This window comes from Aotus nancymaae, unplaced genomic scaffold (assembly GCF_030222135.1).
Source record: "Aotus nancymaae isolate 86718 unplaced genomic scaffold, 86718_ANA_hifiasm-v0.15.2.pri h1tg000016l, whole genome shotgun sequence".
Lineage (NCBI taxonomy): Eukaryota > Metazoa > Chordata > Mammalia > Primates > Aotidae > Aotus > Aotus nancymaae.
Genome location: NW_026988428.1, coordinates 49,263,790 through 49,282,447, shown reverse-complemented (window position 1 = coordinate 49,282,447; position 18,658 = coordinate 49,263,790).

Genomic DNA, 18,658 nt, shown 5'->3' with positions numbered 1-18,658 from the left:
TAACTGTATATAAGATTTTATGAATATTTTAAAAATTAAAGTAATATTAGTTTAAAACCAAGTATACATACATAAATTCATTAATCCTCATGATAATTCTTTGAAGCAGGTATCTTTCACTCATTATATATTTCATTAGTATTGTTGTATACTTGCATTTTTACATATTCTTTTTTCATTTGTTTGTTTGTTTCTTTGTTTGTTTTTGAGATGGAGTTAAGCTTTTGTTGCCCAGGCTGCAGTGCAATGGTATAATCTTGGCTCACTGCAACCTCTGCCTCCTGGCTTCAAGTGATTCTCCTGCCTCAGCCTCCCAAGTAGCTGGGATTACAGGCACCTGCCACCACACCAGCTAATTTTGCATTTTTAGTAGAGACAGGGTTTTGTCATGTTGGTCAGGCTCATCTGGAACTCCTGACCTCAAGTGATCCACCTGCCTTGGCCTCCCAAAGCGTTGGGATCACAGGCATGAGCCACCGCGCCTGGCCTCTATATTCTATTTTTTTATCTAAATGAACTAAATAATTTTCTCTCTTGTTTAAACAGAAAAAAATGTAGGGAAAAAATGAGAACTTTAGGTTGTTAAAATATTTGAGCAATGTGCACTACAGCCAAGTACTAAATAGCAAGGATGACATTACGCATATTTTCTTAGGAATAAGATCTTTCTAGGAGATCATAAATGTTTAAGCATAAACATACCATACAGTGGCAACCAGGGCAATTCTTTATTCAACACGGAATTTTTTTCAACCTTTAGACTACTAACTACACAATCTGAATGTACTCATTAATTGCCAAGTATCAACTTTAGTTTAGAATGTGCAGATACAGCTTTTAAGCTAGATCTTAACTTTTAAGATGTTTAACCTTAAAGACCTTGAGAAGATCTTGTAACAGTAATGCACAAAAGGAAATGTTCCACAATAATTGATTTTTATGTTCTCATTTAATGTGATTCAAATATCTCAGTCTTTACCAGGTTTTCTCCTGCTCATCCTGTTTTGTAATTGCTGTAACTTTATACAATTTTATTGTATTCATTAATCACATGTGGTGCTGAAATTTAGTTTTGCCTCAAATATCCATTCTTCCTTTCTTCCTCAAAAAACTAAACCCCTGAGTTTTAGCTGCACATATGGCCTTCAAGAATAAAGACATTCCTGGCCAGTTGTGGTGGCTCATACCTGTACTCCCAGCACTTTGGGAGGCGGAGGCAGGTGGATTACTTGCGGTCAGAAGGTTGAGACCAGGTTGGCCAACATGGCAAAACCCTATCTCTACTTAAAAATAAAAAATAAAAAAAATTAGCAAGGTGTGGTGGCAGCTGACTGTAATCCCAGCACTTGGGAGGCTGAAGCAGGAGAATCCCTTGAACCCAGGAGGCAGAGGTTGTAGTGAGACAAGATCACACCACTGCATCCCAGCCTGGGCGACAGAGCAAGACCCCCTCAAAATAATAATAATAAAGATGACATTTCTTAGCTTTCCTTACAGCCAGGTGAGGCTGTCTGAGTAATTTTAGCAAATGGAATGTAAATGGAAATCATGATACAATGCATGCCGTTTTTAAGCATGTCCTTCACGTAGACTGAAATGGAGACGTGATGTCTGGACCCTTAGCAGCCATCTTCGAACATGAAGTGATCTTGAAAAGCAGGCTTCACACAGCAAGACAACCACCTAGAAGGAAGTGAACTTTTGCCATGTGGGAAAACCATTCCAGCCAGGATCAACTGCCTTCAGACTTCTTAAACTTAAGACAGACATGATCAGCTTATTTAATCTGCTTTTTATTTTTTGTGACTTGCGATCAAATCAATTTCTCCAAAACAATATACAATTTACTATCAGGTTTGATCTTTATTGCTTATAAAGTGTCTCAACAGTGTCCAGAACAACTTAGTTTTAGAGTGGCAGGCATAAATGTACGCTCAGATGATCAGAACATTGCTGTTTTGATCACTTATGAATTTATTAGCTGGTTAACATTTCTTATATTTTACATGGTACCAAATGACTTTTCTTTGTTCTGAATAGTATCTGACAATGTGCAGTTCAACCGATTTTGCAGGTGAAATTCTTCTTGAAATAGTTAAGTCTATTGTGTGCCTACCTCATAACGTTTTCTGGAACTGTACTTGTGTGAACCACATGAAAATAAATTCACATGCAAAAGGTCAACCATTTTGTATTCACAAGTTAGGAAGGTGGAGTGGAGATATTCAGTTGTTCAACCTTAAGGCTGAAGAAGACCTTGGCATCTGTAGATCCTATGGAACTGCTAAGTTCAACTTAAGGGGGATCTCCTTTAGCAAAGGCAAATCACTAAAGGCATAGAGACGAATCCCAACAAGACAACTTTGTCAGCTTTGCTACAGGCCTTAATGTCATTTGAACAGAAAGGCCTGTGATGTTTTATCTTGACTCCATGACTGGTTATGTGGATAAATCACTGTGAATTAAACCTTAATCAAGTGTTTAGTCAAGTTCAATCCAACTATAGCTCTATAAAACCAGTCTTGCTTTTATTCCAATTTTTAAATATGGTAAGCAGCTTATTGAACTCTGGAAAATTCTATATGATTTTCCTAATTTATCATATAATATAACAAAAAGAACAATAATTCAATGCTACCTAATTTTACATAAAATTTTAAGTATTTAAAAATTTGCATTTTGAGGTATTTATACCTAAAGGCCTTTGGAAAAAGAAGTGACTGAATATTTCCTTCTTGGATGAAGAAACAAATTTTCCTTTTACAAAAAAAGAAAAAAAATCAGATTTGGGAGGCAGTCACCAGGGACAGTTTCTCACTTGGAAAGAAACTTTTTGAGAAAGTTCCAAGTGACTGAGAAAAGAGAATTATAATGGAATTTGTGCCACAACTTTTATTCTGACAGAGGGGCTATTCATCCTATGGAATTCTTTTAAAATCACTGACCTGAACAATATGCTTCTGAGAATGTTTTCCTGCTTCGCTTATAAAGATATTATTATGTATCTATGATACAATCACTAGAAAATGCTCCCTCTGGGGCATTTATTGTCCCTCTAATTATCATAGTTGATTGTAGAATTGATATACCTGATATACTTCAAGGTATGAAAGGAAAGCAGATACAATCTTTTAAGCAAATGGCGCCTTCTGTCTTCATACTGAAATCTGTTGTTATATATAGTACTTCTATCAATTAAAGGATAGCCTATAGGCAGAACTTTTTGGTTTAAATGGGCAAACATAATGGTAACAGGGTTAAAATAAGGTTTCTCTAGTTGTTTGTGATTTTTGATATCAAGACAAATCTATTTTCAATAATAATCAGTAGTTATAATCTCTGATACAAATTACTCCTTGGAAACTCAGTTTCCTTTCTGTAAAATGGAGCAAGAAATACTTCCCATCTAATATCGTGCTTAACTAATTTCTATCTATTAGTGTTATTTTAGAATCCATGCAATTCTAAAGCTCAGAGCCATAAGTAAGAGAAATGCATATTTTATTACACCAATTTTCCTTATTTTGGTTGTGAAACTGAAGAATAGTAACTAGATAAAGTTAACCAACTATAAGCAAATCATAGGCTTCATCTGTCACGTAGGTTTTCTTAATTATTCAGACTATTCGGGAAGATCACAGATTAGGTTAATGTAAAACAGCCGTGAAACTAAAATTTCTTTACATTTGGCTTTGGAATGTGTTTGATTCTTACATTTGAAAATCGGTGTGTCTGGTGGTCTAATATTCACTTCAAAGAAAATGATGAAGATGGATTGAGAAGCTGTGGCTCTGGCACGGAGAAAGATGCCCAGTTCCTCCCATCCTGCTTCTCTGTCCAGCTCTTCCTTTAACCCACGCAATGGTTAAAAAAAAAAAAAAAAAAAAAAAAAAAAAAAAAATTTAAAGTCTGCTTTCCCTTAACTGATGAAAAATTTGTACACTCTCCAAACTTCCTTAAGTAAGGAGGTGGCTAAGTATTTGAGCTTCAAAGGACTTCTCTGCATGCAAACTAAGTAGAGGAAATTGAAATGTCTAAAATGCTATAATTAAGCAAATGCAATACCAACTGCATTGAACTTGAAAGCTAGCTTGTTATGGTATAAGCTCAAATTCTGATAAACCACCCAAGGAAAATACTGATTAACAGCAGTGTGCTTTGAATATGTGTGAGGCATAGATCTGAATATAACAAAACAAAGCCTGCACCACTGATTTTATTATTTATTTGGAAATATAAATGTATTTTTAAGTGAGTTTCTAAAGAGCCGATGTAGTAATAACATTAAGCTGGAAAGATTTTTCTTTTGAGGGAAAAGAATCATTTTTAGGAAATTCTCAGATTCTTTCATTTCAGATAAAATATTTAATGCTTAATTTGAATGTGATAGAAATTAATTTAAATAAGTCACATTAAAATTCATCTAAATAATAAAACCTGCTATGTATTTTAAAACCACACATGAATCTCTGGCTAACAAAAGTGAAATTAACTATTCTTAAAGGAGAAGCTGACATTTAAGTAGAACAAAGGTGTCAAATCTGATCTGTAGAAAGCACAGATTTCAGAGGTTACAGTAGGACAATGTTTTTGTATTTTAAGATATCAATTGTAGAATTACTTTTAAAATGGTTATTTCTAAAAAGATTTATAACAGAGCTTTAAAGAAACTTGATACAATTTAATTATACAGTGATTTTCAACATTCTACAAAAGAATGGGCCACAGTGTTAATAGGTATGATGTGGGATCAGTGTCCTGGGTCAAACATTGAATTGTATAAAGTTAAACATGTATCATTATGCATTTGTTATCTATTGCTACATAATAAATTCCCCCCAAATTAAGCAGCTTAACTGGATGGGTCTGGCTGAAGGACTCACATGAGGTTGCAGTCAAGATGCCTTCCAATACCACAGTCATCTGAAGGCTTAAATGGTGTTAAAAGAAAAACTTCAGCCGAATTAAATTTAGTTGAGTAATAAACAATTTGAGATTTGGGTAGGCCCCAGAATCACAGCAGATTCAGGAAAACTCCAAGGCTGCCTCATGGTCAGAACAAAATTATAGACAAAAAAAACTCAACGTACAAAAATCGGAAGTGAGGTACAGAAACAGCTGGATTGGTTACAGCTCAGCATTTGCCTTATTTGAACACAGTTGGACCACTCAGTGGTGTTTGAAGGTTGAAGTATCGCTGCTGGGATTGGCCAAGGCTCAGCTATTGTTACAGGCACATACTCCTAAATTAGGTTTTCAGTCTTGTCTACCTATTAAGTTAGGTTATGGTTCATTCACAAGGACTCAAATATAGACGTAAGGAGTCCCTCTCAGGCCGTATTTACTTCACTTTACAGTGAGTATGGAAGATCCACTTCCAGAATAGTGCACTCCTGTGGCTGTTGGCAGAGGCATTCATTCTTTGCCAGAGGCATTCATTCTTTGCCATGTGGGCTTCTCTTTGAGACATAGCAATTGGCTTCTTCCAGAGTGAGGGACCAAGAGAGAGCAAGGAGGGGGCTGCCATGCCTTTTATAACGTAGTCTTGGGAGTCACACACTGTCATTGCCATCACAATCTATTCACTAGAATTTGGTCACTAAGTTTAGCCTATATGCAACAGGAAGGGGAATAAACTCCAATTCTTGGAGGGAGAAGTCAAAGAATTTGTGAGTGTATATTAAAACCACCACAGCCCATTCAAAAATGGGCGAAGGATATGAACAGATACTTTACAAAAGAAGACGTACATGAGGCCAACAAGCAAATGAAAAAATGCTCATCATCGCTGGTCATTAGAGAAATGCAAATCAAAACCACATTGAGATACCATCTCACGCCAGTTAGAACGGCGATTGTTAAAAAATCTGGAGCCAACAGATGCTGGAGAGGATGTGGAGAAATAGGAACACGTTTACACTGTTGGTGGGAGTGTAAATTAGTTCAACCATTGTGGAAGACAGTGTGGCGATTCCTCAAGGACCTAGAAATAGAAATTCCATTTGACCCAGCAATCCCATTACTGGGTATATATCCAAAGGATTATAAATCGTTCTACTATAAGGACACATGCACACGAATGTTCATTGCAGCACAGTTTACAATAGCAAAGACCTGGAACCAACCCAAATGCCCATCGATGATAGACTGGACAGGGAAAATGTGGCACATATACACCATGGAATATTATGCAGCCATCAAAAACGATGAGTTCGCATCCTTTGTAGGGACATGGGTGAACCTGGAAACCATCATTCTCAGCAAACTGACACAAGAACACAAAATCAAACACCACATGTTCTCACTCATAGACGGGTGTTGAACAATGGGAACACACGGACACAGGGAGGGGAGCACTATACACTGGGGTCTGTTGGGGGGGAGTGGGGGGACAGCGGGGGGTGGGGAGTTGGGGAGAGATAGCATGGGGAGAAATGCCACATATGGGTGAGGGGGAGGAAGGCAGCAAATCACACTGCCACGTGTGCACCTATGCAACAATCTTGCATGTTTTTCACATGTACCCCAAAACCTAAAATGCAATAAAAAAAAAATCCACCACATATCTCGAGAACTTTGTATGCTAATGTGAATCCAGTAATATACATACCATTCCCCAAGCACATTTGACCACTGAATTCATTTTTGTGGATAATTTTGCAGAACCAGTGTTCCATTGAAAACACTTTGGGAAACACTGGTTTGACACTGTCATCACAAAGAAAAACAGATGTATTTCTTCAAGGCTATAGTGTATCATATTATTAGCTTATTATCCTGGTGCTAGGTATAGATTTCTAGATCTTAAATAAATATAGACTTTACTCAGTGAGTGTTTATTATCTTCTGTGTGCTAGTCACTGTGCTAATAGTTTGCTGTTTAAGGCCAAATAAGAAATTGTCTTTGCTCCTGACCAGCAAACTAACGAGTTCCAAGGTATAACAGTTACAGTGAGGCAATGGCAAAGATGTGTAGCATACATTATGTGCCTTGCACAGTTTGAAGTGATTTTCACATTTTAACTCATTTAATCCTCACAATATCACTAATGAGATAGATCCCTCTTTTTTTTTTTTTTTTGAGATGGAGTTTCACTTTTGTTAGCCAGGCTGGAGTGCAATGGCGTGATCTTGGCTCACCGTAACCTCTGCCTCCTGGGTTCAGGCAATTCTCCTGCCTCAGCCTCCTGAGTAGCTGGGATTACAGGCACACGCCACCATGCCCAGCTAATTTTTTGTATTTTTAGTAAGGGACGGGGTTTCACCATGTTGACCAGGATGGTCTCGATCTCTTGACCTCGTGATCCACCCGCCTCGGCCTCCCAAAGTGCTGGGATTACAGGCGTGAGCCACCGCGCCTGGCGATCCCTCTTTTACAAATAAGAAAACTGAGGCTGGGATAAGGTAAATAACTTACTCGAGGTTCCACAACTACTAAATGTCAGAAATAAGATTTCAATCAAGGTGCAGTCTAGCTGTGAAGTTTAGCTTATAGTGTTAAAAACATGCCCTGCTAAGTGCTATACTACCAGATGCTTGTAGGAACAAAAGGAAAGTTGCAAATAGCTGTAATCAGGGACTAGATGAACAGTGAGGAACAGTGGAGGTGACATTTGAGTCAGGCAGGCATTAAAAGGTAACCAAGAGTTAGCCAGATGGACAAAGAGGTAGGCAATTTAAGCCTTAGGACCCAGCGTTCCCAAAGGCACAGAGTCCTGTCCCTGAGTTGTGGGTTTAAAGAACACTGGTGTGAATAGGGAACACCAAGAATGACAGAGGGTCCTGGGAGATGAGGCTCTAAAGTTAACGTTAATTACCTGGGAAGTAAAATTCAGAACCACAGTGTTATTCAGCTATTATCTGCAAATGTTTAATGTTAATATCCACCTTTGCAAAGAGTGATTCACTAGGCCAGGAATATCTGGCTAAGAGAGCCTTGAATACCGGGTGTGGTGGACACTGGGATGCACCACCCAGAACCCCTTTCAGGGATGAAGAACATACTCTCCCAGCTGCTGGGAGCACTGCCAGCACAGAGCCCTCAGCTGTTAGCTCTCTATGGGGATTGTGTTGGCTGAAGACAGCTGCCTCACCCAAGGTCACGCCCCTTTTCCAAGATGCTTGCATCCAATAACTGAACAGTGTTGGGATAGAAAATCCAACCTCTCACCCCAGCTCAGGACAGCACAGCTACAGAGGTCATCCCAGCTTCAGAGATCCCTATAGATTCAGCTACAGTGCTGGTTGAGACTGCATCACAGCTTGATTCTCCCTCTGCCTAATCTTGCTTTTGCCTCTTCTCTTCTGCAGGTGGAGATCCTTAGAGGCTTCATAATAAATTTCTTGACCTCTAATTTCCAGTTCCCTCCTGGGGAACTCAACCAGTGACAGTTGGCATCAGGAATGGTTAAGAAGGCAGATGCTGGGATGGAATTTGGAGCTCTCGACTGGCAATTCAAATCCTGTCACTGTGGCAGGTGATGGACAGGCAATCTCTGGTACAAAGTAGCAATACACTGGTTAACACCTATGCCAGTGGTAAACTGGGATGATGTTCTTACCGGTGACCCATGGAAGTGAAAGTATTACCTGGTGTGAAGCTTTAGAAAGGTGTAGGAAAAAGTAACTAGAGGCTGATGGAATTGGTTTGCTATTCCTAAGCATGATTAACGCTCTGAAAAAAAATTACGACAAAAAAAACAAGTTTGACAAAAAGCTAAAATTGACTAAAAGCTAAATGTGAAAGCTGGAAAGAGTCTGTTAGCATAGAGAGGCTCTCACCTTGTGGAGTGAGGACAGAGAAGGATGAGGTTCAGATGCAGGACTTCATCCTTATAGTAGCAGAGCTCAGAGGGTTAAGCTCTCGAGCACAGCAGATTCCTTATGCCAAGGTCAGGGCCCTGACTGGGTGGGAGCAGAGGAGTGATTCTGGCACATGGATGGGACATCTGGGCTTAGTGTGCATGAGAATCACCAATTCACAGACTGCTGGGTGTGGTGGCTCATGCCGGTAATCCCAGAACTTTGGGAGGCCAAGATGGGAGAATCACTTGAACCCAGGAGTTCGAGACCAGCCTGGACAACATAATGAGACCTCATCCCTACAAAAAATAAACAACATTAGGCAAACATGCTGGTATGCACCTATGGTCCCAGCTACGGAGAGGCTGAAGTGGGAAGATCACTTAAGCCCATGAGGTTGAAACTGCAGTGAGCTATGATTGCACTTCTGCATTCCAGCCTAGGTGACAGGGAAAAACTCTGTTTAAAAAAAAAAAATACAGAAAGAAAGAACAAAAGAAAGAATGAAAGAAAAAATGGAAGGAAGAAAGAAGGAAGGAAGGAAGAAGGAAGGAAGGAAGGAAGGAAGGAAGGAAGGAAACAAGCAAGCTACTCCCTGAAACTACTGAGCCTGAACAAGGGGCATAGTCTTCCCAGTTAAGGACTATCACATTTCCTTGCTCCATGCTGGGCCAATAGCTAGGATTCCCTCACAGTATAACCCAGCTGACGACATGTTGAACCTGACATGGGAGGAAAGGGACTAGACTCCAAAGAGCTGGCAAAGGGGCAGGGGCCAGATAAGGTGCACAGGTCTGGACTCTGAATTCTTCATCAACAGTGGTGAAATGTAAGGTTAGATAAGGGAGAATTTACCCAGGATATAGAATTAAACACCTTAGCAAGGACCCTGGGAATGGTATAAACACACCACTAAGATGACTCTTAGAAAAAGTAACGTATCACTAAGCGGACATGTGTATACCTGCCAGAATTGCCATGATAGATGGTATGAGGAGAGATTTCAAAGCTTAAGGAAATTGACATGTTGGAGTGAGTATACTGTGTAGGGCCAGAAAACCACCAGAGGCCCTGGACCCTCAGAAGGCCTGGGAGGAAGTGAAGCACCATTTGCCAAGCAACAAGCGTTGTGCCATTAAGAGGGGCACCAGCAGCCCTAAGAAGTTCAGTGGTGGCTGTGCCCTGTAGGGAAGGGCTGATGGTAGGAGATGCCATCCCTGATAGCAATGGGGGTGATAAGACCACACGGTGGACATGATGATCACCATCAGGGGCAACGTCATAAAAGCAGTCAGAGGGGTCTCTGACTAGAATGTTATGGAATTGTTAGTAGAATACAGTGTCCCTGAGGGCAAAATAGATGGGCAGCCAGCAAGGGTACTGCTCAATCCATAAAATCAAAAGAACTGAAGGATGAATGGTCAGGAGACTGAGGGCAGTCACCCCAGCAAAATGTTTCTGAACCTAAGCCAGTTTTTCAACCTGGTACTCAGTGACTGAAGAAGTCAAGTCTCCAGGAGGGAGGACTCTCCAATATCTGAGCAAATGAACACAATAATGACTCCCCTTTCCTTCCCTAAAGAAGCTTATGGCCATTTACTAGAGAAAGGGGACATTGAGGTGCAGAGACCCAAAGCGTTGGCTTGTCTCCTGGTTAGCATGTGGTCACCTGGGGGCCAAGTATGAAATGGGGCCCTGGTTTGGGTGCACTGGGACAGCAGACCACCCCCCTGCTCCAGTGGTCCTTTTTCTGGCCCTCAGATATACAACTGAGGAAATCGATTTACTTGGCCATGAAATTTACATTGGACTCTTGGTTAATATGATGTTATGTATTTATCTGAATTAAAAGAGTTAATACATGCGAAGAACTTACTTCCAGGCACTAGTAAGCACCATAAAAGAATCTGAACAATATTGAATTGTTATTACTATTATTAATATCAGATGAAAAATACTTGGTCACATACCACAGCTTATAGAGCACCCAGGTTTGATTTGGTAACACAGTGTTTTCAACTTTTAAAATTAGTTAGTAACATTTAAAAAACCAGGGTGTTACAAAACTTGGATGACTGTAGCTACTGGATTCACTTTGTCACTTGGCGCAGTCAGCAAGCACCGACTGCGGCATCGTCTCCAGTTCACCACACTCCTCCTCGCTCCCTGTTGCTCCCATCACTGACAGAGTGCCGAAAGCTATTTAACGTAGTGTTTGTGCTATGGTCTTTTCTCGTAACTGCTTGCTTTCCTTTTTCTTTCCTTCAATTTTCCCAGTCCCCGTGGGCATTTCAGTCTGTGTGTCTTTCACAAAGCACAGTATTTGCAAATTGAAAGGGACCTAACAGTGTTGTATCATATTTCCTCTGTTCTCCTTTTTGCTTCTTTTGCTGCATGATTGCTGAAACAAAACTGCTTCCTTCTTTAGACAATATGATCTGAGTAGAGGCTGCAGCCTGGTAACCTACCCCTCCTGGGAAGAGAGTGTGTGGCCTCCTTGCCTAGTAACCTCACTGACTTTTCTGAGCTTAGTCATTGTTGCACATACAATTTCTAGTAGTGAATTGGAACAGACATAAGGCTGTTTCAAGGAATGTGAGAGTTTTTACACTTAACTCCCAGCCCATCCCCCAAAATAGCCCTCCACTCTACAATTACTTTTACATTCATGAAATTGAGTAGGTAAAAGTCGAAATATCTTTTAACAAGAATTTAGTGGCTGTGCATTTTTTACAGTTCCAAACAAAAAATAAGTTTGTTAATATAGAAGAAAGCTGTTGTTTGGTGTTCTGTAGTTGAAAATTATTATGTAAATAATTATCAAAATAATTTTTAACTCCTTACTATATTAGTATTTAGACAGCCTATGGGAAATGATATTCACTCTAACTTTCATAAGGCAGCTTATCTTTTCTATTATCTTTTTGGGAAGATTTATGAATCGGAATTGAGGAGGACAAGTTTGGCACCCAATTCCTTGTGAAATATTTATATTTAATTCCAAAAATGTCTCTAAGCTTTTATTGTGTTTTCATTGAAAAAGGCTCTGTGACTTATCTTCATCTTTCATTTAAGTAGCAATTGGTTAGGTTTTCTTCTTTCTTTCTTTCTTGCTTTCTTTTCTTTCTTTTTTTTTAAAGATGCAGGGTCTTGCTATGTTGCCCAGGCTGGTCTTGACCTCTAGGCCTCAAGCTATCTTACAGCCTCGGTTTCCCAAAGTGTTGGGATTACAGGCATGAGCCACCATACCTGGCCAGGTAAGTGTTTTAAAGTACTTAGTGCATTCAGAAAATATTCCAAAAATATAGTTGCTTTTGGTTTATTGACTGATTTTGCATCAATAGGTTATGAGGAGAAACCAAACTTCTACCTTTGTTTTTTCACTGCTCTGAAAATTGGATTTCTGGATTCCTTCCCTCCCCTCCCCCAGATGAAATATTGGGAAATTTCTCTAGCTTTTCCCATTGTTCTTGGGTAATAAACAAATAGTTCCTTCGTTTGGGCATTTAAAATGATCCAGCGTAATTATTACATAGTCCAGCACACTGTAACCAAACTTTATTCAATTTAGAGCTTTCCACGTAAACTTTAGTTGGTCATGGGCATTGCTGTTTTATTCCCCTTCTTCACTTCCTTTCACCCCTCTTCTTCCCTCTAGCTGCTGTTTCTGACCCTTGGAGGGTGGATCAAGGTATAGAGGAGATGAAAGGAGGAGCTGCAACATGGTGTTGGTGACCGTGGGAAGGCAGATGCTCAAAGTTGATTCTTTCTCTCAGGCGGGCTATTGCTGGCTCCTCAGTGATCCTTGGCCAGAGGTCTCTGACTGCCACCATAGCTGCCCAATTAATGTTGGCTCTTTGGAGGACTTTTGGGTGCCTACTCCATTGTTAGGGTCACACTGTTCTGCTAGATCACTTAGGCTCTTGGATAGGATCACTTTTAAGACAGGCCCATGCCGGCTTTCTTTGACCTGAGCTTCTTTTGCTCACTATCAATGAAGGTGAAGTTTGCTCCCACCGCAGTCTTCTTTATTCTGTGACCAGACACAGTTCTGTGGTCATAGCCATAGACTTTTTACCCTTACTCTTCTTACTGGGTCTCAGACCCAGTCCTTATGTTCCTACATTCCAAGTGGTACATGTAAGTTGTCTGAGAGATCCTCTTCAAGTTCCTGTTCTTCAAGAGGACCTCTCAGACAACTTACATGTACCACTTGGAATGTAGAATCCAACAATGTTTTTCCATGGAAATTCTCTTCCCACCTCTTCCAACTCAACTGGAAGTTGATGCTGACCAACTTGGTCATCCCCTTTGCAAGTCCCACACAGGTGCCCTAGCACTCCACATTTTAATATGGGATACTTAGAACCTCTTTCCTTATTCTTGGAATTTTGGTGCCTCCATCAAAAATAAAGCAGAATGACTCCAGTTTATTATCATCCAGTGACATTAGTTAATCCTCTTGACTCAGGCTCAGTGGTGTACTGGAGCTGGTTGTTAACTATGGCTACTATTGAAGTTTAAATGACACAAAATTACAATTAAATAAATTATATTACAAAGGTAACAAATACTCAAAGATCATCACTTCCTAATCATTTTACTCCATTTTACTGTTAACTTTACTCTTGGGATTATTTATGTCTACTGTATCTGTATGGTAAAAAATATATATATATATTATATGATGGTGTACCACTGCACACTTATTCCCAACTCTGAATTCAGTGACCTCACTTTGGTAGCTTGAAATTGGTTGTGGTAGGAGTATTTACACCAAAGAAATTGGCAAATGCACCAAATGGGTTCTCCCTGCCTCCAAGCCTGTAGTTAGACATTAACCACTTCACCACTGCTCAGGATCCACTCTTCAAAGATGTTGAGAACTAGCAAGGTAACAGATGCTATCCAAGGTAAAGCAGTTTGTTTCAGTATAAAAGGGCTGTTTTGTAACAACTAACACTTCCTGGGATCAATAGAGTCAGCATTTTCAAACAAGGTGTGTCTCACTCTCCAATGCATGCAATTCTTGGGAGATCAAATTGGTTCCTCTTCACAGGTATACACCCTTAATACATTTTCAAGTAAAAATCTGAGATTAGAGAAAGAAGCTCCTGCAGCTGCACATTCCTTGGCAGCCCACATCGTAAATGCTTTTGCAAAAATGCCTCACCCAATTTTTTAAACTGTTCTGGGCTACATTTAATAGATGACGAAAATAATGACTTTTAAATATGCCACTGCACAATTAGGCCACTAAAGCAACTGAGACACTTTGGGAAGCTTGAGCCTAGGAAACAATACAAAAAAATACCTGCAGGGAAAAAAAGCAAAATATCTGCAGGAAAAAGGTAGATGTTGAAGGTCAAAATTTGCATCTACACAGTCAAATTGAATCAATGTGAATGACACTGCAAAAGAAACAACCTCTCATTTCTCATTCAATAGTATACATTTCAGCATTAAATAATCTCTCTATTTCATTTTTCTTGAGCAGACTCAGGGAAGCACTAATGGTACACTGTTTCTCAGAATTGGGAAGAGCAGAAACATTTAGAACACGTTCTCTAAAAGTGGAGTATTTTTCACAAATTATAGAAGGAATACGTTGATGTGATGTTTGTTGAAAATATGAGAAAATTTAAAGAAAACAGGTATGAAGGCAAAACTATGAGACATACAGAGAGGATTGTTGATGGAGGGGCTTCCTTTATGAACTTGACCTTCCCCTGGCCTGACCATACATCGATATTTGAAGCTGGAAATATCTTTTCTGTCTGCCCTAGAAAAAGTACTTCCAGGTAATCAATGTGACCATGTCCTTTCTGAGCAGAAGCTGGAAATATCTTTTCCATCTGCCCTAGAAGTACTTCCAGGTAATCAGTGTGACCACGTCCTTTCTGAGCAGTTGTCCCTGCACTGAACTGGTTGTTTAGCATTTTGAACATCACTGATATGGTTTGGCTCTGTGTCCCCACATAAGTCTCATGTTGAATTGTAATTCCCAGTACTGGGGGAGGGGCCCGGTGGGAGGTGATCGGACTGTGGGGATGGATTTCCCCATGTTATTCTCCTGATAGTGAGTGAGTTCTCACGAGATCTGATGGTTTAAAAGTGTGTGGCACTTCCCCCCCTCATTCCTTCTCTCTCCCCTTCTCCACCATGGTAAGACGTGCCTGCTTCCCCTTCACCTTCTGCCATGATTGTAAGTTTCCTGAGGCCTCCCCAGCCATGCTTCCTGTACAGCCTGCAGAACTGCAAGTCAAGCAACCCTCTTTTCTTCATAAACTTCCCAGTCTCAGGTAGTTCTTTATAGCAGTGTAAGAATGAACTCATACAATCACCATCATATAGCACTTTGGATTCCACAGGAACTTCTGTGTTCACCATTTCAGATGAACTTCTCAGCTTCTCTTTCAGAACTAACAAGTATTATTAGTTCCTCTTTAAAAACATATTACCCCAGCATTCTGGGTCAGTATCTGGTGGAGTAGCATACAGAAGCTGAATTTGCCATCACCTGAGTGTGGGTCCAGCAGAGCATGGTAGAAAGGGCACGTATTAGTTTTCTATTGCAGTGTAACAAATTCCCACACACTCAGCAGCTTACAACAGCACCCATTTATTATTTCACACTTTCTGTAGGTCGGAAATCCCAGCATGGCAATCCCAGGTTCTCTGCTCAGGGTCACACAAGCCTGAAATCAAGATGTTGGCCATGCTGTGGCTCTCGGCTGGAGCTCAGGGTCCTCTTTCAAGCACATTCACAATGTTGGTAAATTCCGTAACTCGTGGTTGTAGGACTGAGGTCCCAGGTTCATGCCAGCTGTTGGCAAGGGACACTGTCAGCTCCCAGAGATAGCCCTCAGGTCCCAGCCACCTGGTCCTCTCAAGGCAGTTCTTTTCCTCAAAGCCAGCAGGAGAATCTTCCTGACTTCTGCCAGAATGTAATGACAGGAGTGGTTATCCCATTATATTCAAAAGTCCCACCCATACTCAAGGGAACAGGATCACATAGGAGGCAGACACTGAGGAGTGGGAATCTTGGGAGCTGTCTTAGAATTCCACTTCCACAGGGCACAAGCCTCCTATACACAGAGAGAATCAACTTTCAACTGGCTACTGACTAGCTTTGTGACTTAAACCTCTCTGCACCTCATGTTCCTCCAGATTAGGGTGATACTGCTCCCTCAGAGACATTCTGAAAAAATAAAAGCACTAACATCTGGACAGTATTTGGCACATTAAATTCATTCGATAAATGCTTTCCCTCATACTTGCCACCGAATGTATGCATCACAGCATGCAGGTACCCCGGGTCAGCTCAATGTTTCTTATAAGTTTCAGAGCAGCATGTTGCAAACTATGATATTCAACTTTGTGCATTAACAATGAAATGCAGAAAGTAAAAAAAGATGATGAACTCATTTTACTTATTCCATCCTTGATGAGAATTTCCTGTATCAGATGCTACTCATGTTATCCCATTAACCCTAAAAATCCTGCATGGAAGATGTTATTATCCCCATTTAACAGGTGAGGAAACTGAGACCCACAAAGGTTTCCAATGTACCCAAAGGCACACAGTGAATAAGTGGCTGAGTTCATGACAGGGAGTCTCAGCTTGTAACAGAACATCCCACCAAAGAGCCATTGATAAATCAAGGAGAGAGAGAGAGAGAGAGAGAGAGAGAGAGAGAGAGAGAGAGAGAGAGAGTGTGTGTGTGTCTGATTCATCAGGAAGGAATGCAAAGAATTTCCTTTCTTCTCAGGGAGAAGGCTGGGCCCCTTTACCTTCAAACAAGAGTGCACAGATTTTAAAATGTTGCAAAGGGCCATCGATTTCCATTGGGAGAGAAAAGGAGCTCAAAGAATATTTTGTGAATAAGGATTCAAGAAAGCAGGAGCTGGAATTAGTGATGGCAACCTATTTCTCTCACCATTTGATGCTAGTTTTAAGGTCAAAAATAATCTTTTGTTGTTGCAATGTCATTGTTTCCACATTTTTAAAAAAGTTTGAAGAAGGGAACAACACGCACTGGGGTTTATCAAAGGGTGGAGTGAGAGAGGAGGGAGAGGATCAGGAAATATAACTAATGGCTACTAGACTTGATGCCTGGGTGATGAAATAATCTGCACAACAAACCTCGTGACACAAGTTTACCTGTGTAACAAACCTGCACTTGTACTCCTGAACTTAAAAAAGGTTCAAAAAAAAAAAGCTTGAAACCAGAAAAAAGGTCAATGGCACAACGACTCAATTCTCAATTAAAACAAAAACCCTGAACAAATCTTCCCACCCAGAGGATTATATGTCTGACTAAAATTTCCAATGGAAAATAGAAGGTATATTTATTTAGAAAGATTACTCTGTAGCTCTCAAAAAGGGGAGAGGACTTGATAATTGGATTGATGCAAAGTTGATGCTGCAGAAATAATTCTTCTATTATTTTTAAAGTTTCTTTTGTTTTGCTTTTATTTGTCTTGTAAGAATCACTGAAATATGTGTAATGAGTTAAAGAGGCAATCAGGCTGATACAAAAGGGATGGCAAGAAAAAGAAAGTAGTAAAGTGGTTTTCTATTTTTTTCTTTTTCAAAATTTTGATTAAATATTATTAATGTATTTGTCAAAGAAAACTAGTCACAATTTTATGTCTTATGCCCATTTTCCGATGTAAATAATTGGTATTATGCTTCATACATTATGCTTAGAATGATTTTCTTTTGTCAAAATTCTATAATAGTTTTATTTTTATATACATATTTAATTTTATTTATGGAGCATAGTGTGATGTTTTGATATAGGTATACACCATGAAATGACTTCTTTAGTTAAAAGATTTTCTGAAAAAGGAGAAAAGGAATGTAGGTAACACTTTAATAACATAACTATACCTAAAAAAATGAAATAAAGAGAAAATGCACTGGAATGTTTTTTTCTTTTTTATCTTCTTCTTCTTCTTCTCTTCCTCCTCCTCCTCTTCTTCTTCCTCTTCTTCTTCTTCTTCTTTTTGAAATAAAAACTGTGTCTCCACTTGAGCCCCAGAGGTCTAGGCTGCAGTGAGCTATGATCGCACCACTGCATTCCAGTCTGGGTGACAAAGCCAGACCCTGTCCCTAAAAAAAAGGCAACAAAAAACAAACAAACAAACAAAAACCCTGCATCACTCTGGCAATAGATGTCCCTGCAAAAATAAAAAGCAAAAATTGTTCAAACAGATCTCAAAGTTATTAAATAAGAGATGGAAATCTTTGAAGCTGAAGGCATCAGAGGAAAATATTTGGAAATGGGATTGCTACCATCTCTTCATCACTTCACCAACTGGTATAAAGTCCAAAACAGCTTTTTAGCAGCTGGCTCACTTAAATCACATGTATAGATGATTTAGTTGCAAAGAATAATATGAACATGCTGGATTTTAAAATATGTTCATAGGCTGCAATGTCAACTCAATAGTAATAAGATAAAATTGAGTTATTTGCTTGGATGCAAATATTAATAGCTAACTGTATGAACCTAGAGATAGGCACATGAGTTACTAATAATATGAAGTAGACAGAAATTGTGTTCCTGATAGATTTTCATTTTCTCTTCTTCCTTGATGATAAAATCTGGATTTTATTTGGAGCAGCAATGTGCTAGAACTGTATTTTCCAGTTCCATGCAGAAAGGTTTGGCCATGAGATTTAAATGGAATTCTTTGCACATAAGTTTAAAAATAGCTATTTAAAGGGTTTTTACTCATCTGGAAGGTGTGTCTCTTTTGCTCTTCCCCTTCCCCTTCTTCCTGCCTGGAACATAGATGTAATGGCTGGAGCTCTAGCACCCACATTGTGTCATTGATAATAAACATG